Source organism: Otolemur garnettii, unplaced genomic scaffold (genome assembly GCF_000181295.1).
Source record: "Otolemur garnettii isolate 467f Iridium unplaced genomic scaffold, OtoGar3 scaffold00302, whole genome shotgun sequence".
NCBI lineage: Eukaryota > Metazoa > Chordata > Mammalia > Primates > Galagidae > Otolemur > Otolemur garnettii.
Genome location: NW_003852697.1, coordinates 3,029 through 10,906, shown reverse-complemented (window position 1 = coordinate 10,906; position 7,878 = coordinate 3,029). Strand labels below are relative to the sequence as shown.

At 43.2% G+C, this 7,878-nt stretch overlaps 1 pseudogene; it reads right to left on the bottom strand.

The window, feature by feature from the left end:
- On the bottom strand, positions 1-86 carry LOC111722655 (annotated as a pseudogene).
- Positions 87-7,878: the final 7,792 nt, after the last annotated feature.

Here is a 7,878-nt window from a genome sequence, read left to right as displayed (position 1 = left end):
AATTTGCGTGTCATCCTTGCGCAGGGGCCATGCTAATCTTCTCTGTATCGTTCCAATTTTAGTATATGTGCTGCCGAAGCGAGCACCCTAACATTTCTTTATAGGTGGAATCCTATGTAGTAGCTACCCCATGGTCCCTTGGCAGGGGTTGGGGGAGTTGCTCTATTCTGGTTTTTCATGTTGCCAGGATTTTTATTCTGCTTCTTCCTCATGAATGTTTTCTTTTATCTATTTCCTTGCTCTAATTTTCTTTTTACTTTCTCTTGTTATTTAAGTTACCGTGCCTCCGACCTAAGGTTTTTTTTTTTTTTTTTTTTGAGACAGAGTCTATGTTGCCCTCAGTAGAGTACCATGGTGTCACAGCTCACAGCAACCTCAAACTCTTGGGCTTAAACCATTACCTTGCCTCAGCCTCCCAAGTATCTGGAACTATAAGTGTAAGTGCCTGCCACAATGCCTGGCTATCTTTTTGGTTGTAGCTATCATTGGGGCAGGCTGGGGCTGGGTTTAGACTTGCCAGCTCTGGTGTATTTGATTGGTACCCTAGCCACAGAGCTATAGGTGCTAAACTTGACCTAAGGTGTTACAGGACTAAAAGGATGAGAAAATTTAAGAGCAAGAAGGGAAAACAGATTAAAAAAAAAAAAAGAAAAAAGAGAAAGGAAAGGGGGTGAGTAAAAGGGAAGCCTGACAAAAAGAAGAGAAGGCCAGAAAGAGGGAGACAGGAGTAACAGAGGTGTGCAGTAAGGTACTTTGACCCACACCTTAACAATCCCCAACCTCTGAGGGTGCTGGGTTGGGTGGGTCCCTTGAGTTCTGCAGCTCTTTGCCAGCCTGAGCAGACATGGTGTCCCACCTCCACCAAATAGAGAAGAAAAACAAAAATACTATAAATCAAACCAACCAAACAAACAGAAAACCTTATACGATAAAATTGGGGGAAAACCAAATAATGGGAGCAGAAAAACTAGCAAAAATATTCTTACTATTAAAGAAGGCAACAATGGAAAATTATATTTACACTAGAGAATGAAGAAAGGAAAAAATAAAAACTCTAGAGGGAAAAAGTTGAAATAAAAAAAAAGGAGAAAGAAAACCAAAACCAAAGCAGTATATATATATATCTCTTGCTGAATATTGTCTGGGCAACAGGTGATCTTCTGGGGTATGAGATGCTTATCACAATGCTGATACAGCTGTATGAGATGGAGACTGGAGGCCTCTACTGACTTCTTTGCTCTCAAACCCCACAGAGTTGAGAGCCTGAATCCCTCCTCAGCCCATTTAAAAGACACTTTAAACCATTAACCTTGGATAAGCAGAGGCTTTCCCAGGAAATCATGTGTCACTAGAGTCTCTTCTGAAGTGGCTGCCTGCTAATCAGGTGTGCCAAAACTTGCCCCACTCTATGTCCCTGAGGGCCGAGGCTGCAAGGCAGCTCTTCTTCTGTGTAACACTAAAAGCTCTGCTCTTACCCCATGTCTCAGACCCAGCCTTTGGCACTGCTTGCATTCACTAGATCACTTGTCCAAGGTCTCCCAGCCCAGGCCTCACTCTGCAACCCTGAGGATGCAGCTTACAGAGCAGCTCTCCCACAATGGCTGCACAGCCCACTGCCAAACAATGAAAGCTCTGTTCTGGCCCAGTGGCTCAGTCCCTGGCCCTGGACAATGCTTAAAGTCACCCACACTCTTGCCCCAGGTTTCTCAAGGTAATTAAACCTAGTGCCCAAGTCCAGAAAAACAAAAAAACCCACAGGGAAAGCCTTCCCTGTCTGGAATCTTGCTGCTGTTGTAGCAGCTACAGCCGTGGCATCTGCCACGGCCTCACACCAAATGCAACCAACTGCCACTTCTTCACTGCTTTTGTCCTCCTCCTGGGGTCCAGAAGTATCTCACTGTCTCCCTGCATCCCCAAAGGGATGTTTCTGGGCAGAGCCCACAAGTCAGAGATGCCTGGCTCCCCAATCTCACAGCGCCTGGTTGCAAAGAAGCTGTTACTCAGCTGCCATCTTGCTCCACCTCCTCAGAGAGCATTTTTTAATAAATTTAAAGCCAATTTATTTTTCAAACATCCAATATCTGAGTCACACTGGGGGAAATACTTGTGGAAATGCTCAGGAGAAAACAAGTTTGACACTACTTTCAAGACACTACTTTCTCTTGTGAAAATGACACTTTGCTTTAACAACTCTCCTGGTAGCCATATGGGTTTTCTAACTTGTGGAATTTTCCTACTGTGGAAAACCAAAAATTATCCATGTTAGTCTTACCATTTTTGTACTGTGAGACTGCTCTTTTATAAAAACATGTGGCTTAGGAGTTAATACTCTGGTTTTAAGTAGAGTCTCCACATCTGAAACAAAATATAAAGAAGTAAGTTGATGGAGAAAATGTAAGTTGTTTAAGCTGATGGAGAAAAGGTAAAATGCATATTTAGGAAGGCAAACTAATATTAGGCTTATTAGCTATTAGGCTTTGAGAAGGTATGTAATGAGAGACATGTGGGCATGAAGATTTTATGTGATGAGAAGGAGGAGTTCGAGACCAGCCTGGGCAAAAAAGATTCTAGGATGATGGAGATTTAATTGGCAGAAAGAAGAAATTGTCAGTAAGGTGCAGTGGGAAGAAATTGGGGAAGGAGTTCCTCTGAGATTTAAATTTAAAAAGGAAAAGAGATATGCCTTTTTATCACCATTGAGGTCAAAGAGAACTATGAGGTGATGAACAGAAAGTTCAAAAGGAGAATGAAAAGATACACAAGGAGGCTCAAACCAAATGTTCTTGGCCTTCCACTTGGGAAAATAGGGCATCTTACACCATTCCCTGAATGGTATTTCCTAGATATTTCCTAATGTTACAATCCTGGCTCCTGAGTCCCTGGCCAGAAGTCTTTTTCACAAGACTCATAGCCATCTGGTGCTCACCTGGACAGGTGCCTGGGAAAATTCCTCTCTCCCATGTCATCATTTTATCTTCTTGCTCCATGTCAGAGATCAGATTTGGTTTATCAAATTGGTTGATGTGAAGCAGAGACACATGATGTAGGGGCCTGTGAACAGGACAACAAGCTCTTCCATGAAATTGAGGCCAACACTTCTGAAGATGAGTAGGTGTGATGTTAGGAGCAGAGATATAATCATGCCTAAATTCTAATATAGTAGCTTTCTTTCATAAGGGAAAAAAAAAGAAAGAAAGCATCTTCAATCAATATCCAGGGTGATTGGGGTCCCAGGAGCTCAACTTCACACACAGACTTCAAGAGCCTCAAAGACTTAGAGATATGTGTATATGAAAACACTACACTGTACCTCATGTTTGCATTAATGTATACAGCTATTATTTAATTAAAAAAAGACTTAGAGATATGAAGTCAGGACATGAAACAGATCTTAAGTTCACAGAAAGGTGTCAGATGGAAAGCTCCATAAAGGTGGGACTGTGTCTATTTCGTACATCACTGTACTCTCAAACCCAAGCACAGCCCTAGGAACACACAGATGTTTTAAAAAGTGAGAAGTGACATCAGTGAAAATGGTGAGTAGGGAACTCCAGAAGGCTATCCTCTCCACAAAAGCAGTGAATCAATGGGCAAAATTGCTCTTCTGCACACAGGCAGTCCTGAGCTAGTTGGCCCTCACCACCTGTTCATTTGGGGTTGGGGACACATTGCAGTAGGAAGGATGGGATGGTTGAGTCATGCTTCCTGGGGTAAGTGTGGCTGGATCTGGAGGGCCATTGCCATGGCATTTCAGATAGGATCTGTTTTCAGTCTTCCTCAAGCAGTGTAATGTGGTATAACCAGCTGCTGGGCTCCTGGGGTTTGGGACTGGGGCGATAGGGCACATCAAAGGCAGGCTGCTCCATTGGTAGTCAGGGACATGTGCCTCTAGATGAAAAAGCAGATTTTACAGCAGAAATGATTTTTCATCAGAAGGAAAGCCAAATATCACAGCCTCTGCGTGGACAGGGCTCACATATAAAAGTCCTCATAGGAGCAGCGTGTATGATATGTCAGATAGCATCCTTGAGAATACAGGCCAGGGAGGGGCAGAGGCAACATGGCCGACTGGAGCCAGCTTTCCACAGAGGCTACCATCTAGAAGGAGAGTTAAAGGACAGAAGGTTAGCAAGTAAGCTGATGGTTTGGAGCTGAGCCAAGAGAGAAGGTTGAAGAATGCACATCAAACCTGCTGAGGTGAGCTGTGACCCTAAAGATACAAACAATAGGTACAAAATCCATTGCCAAGTGGATGGGAGTCCCCTCCCCCAAGAGAATGGCTTACAGTATACATTCTACAAACAAGTGAGCAGAGTTCAAACATCCTCCCATTTTAGTCCACCGGAGAGGCCTTCTAAAAACCAGACCTCCTTCCCCTACTAGGGTGCCATGGCACTCTCCTGCCAGGCATAAAACTGTACATATTCTTTAAATGCAATTCTGAACTCCCAGCACTCCCCTCCACTCTCACCCTGAGTTCTGGAAACCTGTCCTTCATGGGGTCCATATTCTTGGGCATTTTCTTGAGAGGTGTGGACTGTTGCAGGTCTGTGCTGATTCTGCAGCACAGAGGTAAGAAGGAGATGGTGGACTGAAGGAGCCAGATAGGAGAGGGAGAGGCGGTGCCCCACAGCACAAAGCAGCAGAGGCAGCAGTAGGAACAATAGGGCTCTGGGCAACCAAAGAAAGATGGACATCTTCTCCAGTGGCAGACATTGGGAGCACAGATCTGGGATGGTAACACAGGCCCTGTGAGTAAAGTGTATGCCTGAGGCAGTACCGGCCTGGGTGGAACGCAGTGGAGACAGAGAATAGAAGATCCGTGTGCAGAGACAGCATACTCCCAGGGTGGGCTGAGCCATAGGACTGCTTTAGTCATCCTAAGAAGCACTTGGCCCTCAGGGAATCAATAGCCGAGTCAAAAGCAAGTGGGGAGAGGCTGGAACTGAGAGCTCAGTGTGAGCTCTGACTGCACCTGCCCCAACCCAGACTGCAGCAGAGACAGACACACCAGCTCTGGGCAGTGGGACAGACTGGGGCTGAGTCACAGTTCCTGTGAACTCAAACAGTGCCTGGTCCACAGGGGAATATAGCCAGGACAGAATCACAAATTCTGCGAAAATATATGTACTCAACTTCAATCGGGGGTGGGACTGGAACTGAGTGAAACGCCCCAGCTTCCATTAACCACCGAGGTTGTCAGGCCTCAGCTTCCCCTGCCAGATGGTGGCAGAGTGTGGAGGTCTGGCCAAGGAGACGTACATCTACCTGTGACTCAGGCAGGCACAACTCCCTGGAGGAGCATCTGCTCATTGGAAGGAAATGGGTCACAGCCCTGCGGGGTTACCAGTGACTAGGTGTGACAGAGGTGCAAGGTGGGGAAGGAGGCATCAACCTTCCCAGACTAATTCATTTGCTGGGGGGGGAGGGGGAGGTCCTTCTGACTGCACAGAGCACCAGAATGAGTCATACTCGAGCTGTCAGCAGACCCCTGTTATCTAGTTGCCAGAAACCTTTTGAACTCTCCCACTTCCACTTAAGACAGGGTGCTGACTAGGACAATTGATTTGGATCTCTTGGACTGGCTAATCACCCAAGGACTATCCAAAGTGGTACCCTGGGTGTGTGGTTGTGTGAAGACTTGATTTTCCTTTTCCAGTTGTTGACTGTAGGGGGGTGGTGTGACTTAAATGTTGGTATTTCTCCACAGCTGAGACTTCAATCCAGGGTAACTAATTCACTAGGGTAGGACAGAGACCAGATGGAAACAAGACAGAGCCACTTAGCCACACCACACCAAGTAAGTCCCCAGTCAGGCTGTAGCACTGTATGGGTCCTTTGCAAAGCTCTAGGGGAAAAGGTACAGACACCAGTCCCAGATCTTGGGTAAAGGGCTCCAGGACCCCCCAACCCAACTTCATCTTATCTGCTCATCCAGCAAAATGGTGTAAAATAATCATGGGGCGGAATCAGTGGAAAAACTGGTAACATAAATAACCAGAGTACATCAACTCCCCCAAGGAATGATATGACGGACACAACTGAAGATCCCATTTGTAAACAAATGGCTGACATGTCATAAATCAAATTTAGAATTTGGATTGCAAGTAAGATTAATAGAATGGAGATGAAGTTGGAATTAGAAATTCAAGGAGCATTTCAAAAGTTCTCTCAAAAATTCAAAGACAAAATCACCAAAGATTTTGACACATTGAGACAAGATTTTGCAGCCCTCAAAGATCTGAGAAATGTAGAATCCCTCAGAAACAGAATGAAGCAAGCAGAAGAAAGGATTTCTGGCATTGAAGACAAAGCTTTTGAACACTCCCAAACTCTCAAAGAGGAAGAGAAGTGGAGAACAAAGAAAGATCATTCTCTCAGAGAGCTCTGGGATAATTTGAAGAAAACTAATATTCACTTTATGGGAATCCCTGAAAGTAAAGAAGTTGCTTCACAAAGCACAGAGGCTCTTCTTCATGAAATTGTGAAGGAGAACTTTCTAGACATGCCAAGGGATTCTGAAATTCAGATAGCAGACAGTTTCAGAACCCTAGCAAGACTCAACCCAAATAAGACATCCCCTAGGCACATCATAACTAACTTCAGTAAAGTTAATATGAAGGAGAAAATTCTGAAAGCAGCCAGATGTAGCCATTACCTATAAGGGGAAGAATATTATAATGACTGCAGAGAGAAAACAAAATAACTTTCAACCCAGGATCCTGTATCCAGCTAAACTGAGTTTCACTTATGATGGAGAAATTAAATACTTTAATGACACTCACATGTTGAAGAAATTTCCCATAATTAAACCAGCTCTCCAGGATATTCTCAGACCTATCCTCCACCACAAAAGCAAATATACTCAAAAACTTTTGATCAAATTCCAACTTCCACAGTGGCAAAAGGACTAAAAATGTCCACTGGACTTTCAAAAAACTTGATATCCAAAATTCTATCAGGCTTATCAATATTCTCAATTAATGTGAATGGCTTATATTGTCCTCTAAAGAGGCACGGGTTGGCTGACTGGTTACAAAAACTCGGGCCAGATATCTGCTGCATACAATAATCTCATCTTACCTTAAAAGATAAATATAGAGTCAGGGTGAAGGGATGTTCATCTTTATTTCAGGCAAATGGAAATCAGAAAAAAGCAAGTGTTGCAATTTTATTTGCAGATGCAATAGGCTTTAAACCAACAAAAGTAAGGAAAGCTAAGGATGGTCACTTCATATTTGTTAAGGATAACAGTCAACATGATGAGATTTCAATTATTAACATTTAGGCACCCAACCAGAATGCACCTCAATTTATAAGAGAGACTCTAATAGACATGAGCAACTTGATTTAATCCAGCTCCATAATAGGTGGAGATTTTAAAACTTCTTTGGCAGCGTTGGATAGATCCTCCAAAAAGAAGCTAAGCAAAGAAATTTTAGATTTAAACTTAACCATTGAATATTTGCATTTAACAGACATCTACAGAACATTTCATCCTAACAAAACTGCATACACATTCCTTTCATCAGCCCACGGAACATACTCCAAAATTGATCACATCTTAGGTCATAAGTCTAACCTCAGCAAATTTAAAAGAATAGAAATTATTTCTTGCATCTTCTTGGACCATCATGGAATAAAAGTAACAACAGGAATCTGCATATGCATACAAAAACATGGGAGCTAAATAACCTTATGCTGAATGATAGCTGGGTTATAGATGAGATTAAGAAGGAAATTACCTTTCATTTGAGAGCTATAAATTAGTTTCATAAAAGGGCTGTGTACATTGGATACTTTTTCTTCCATTCCTGTGATACTTTGCTAAGAAGAACTAGAATATAAATGTTTTGACACAATGACTAAGTAAATGAC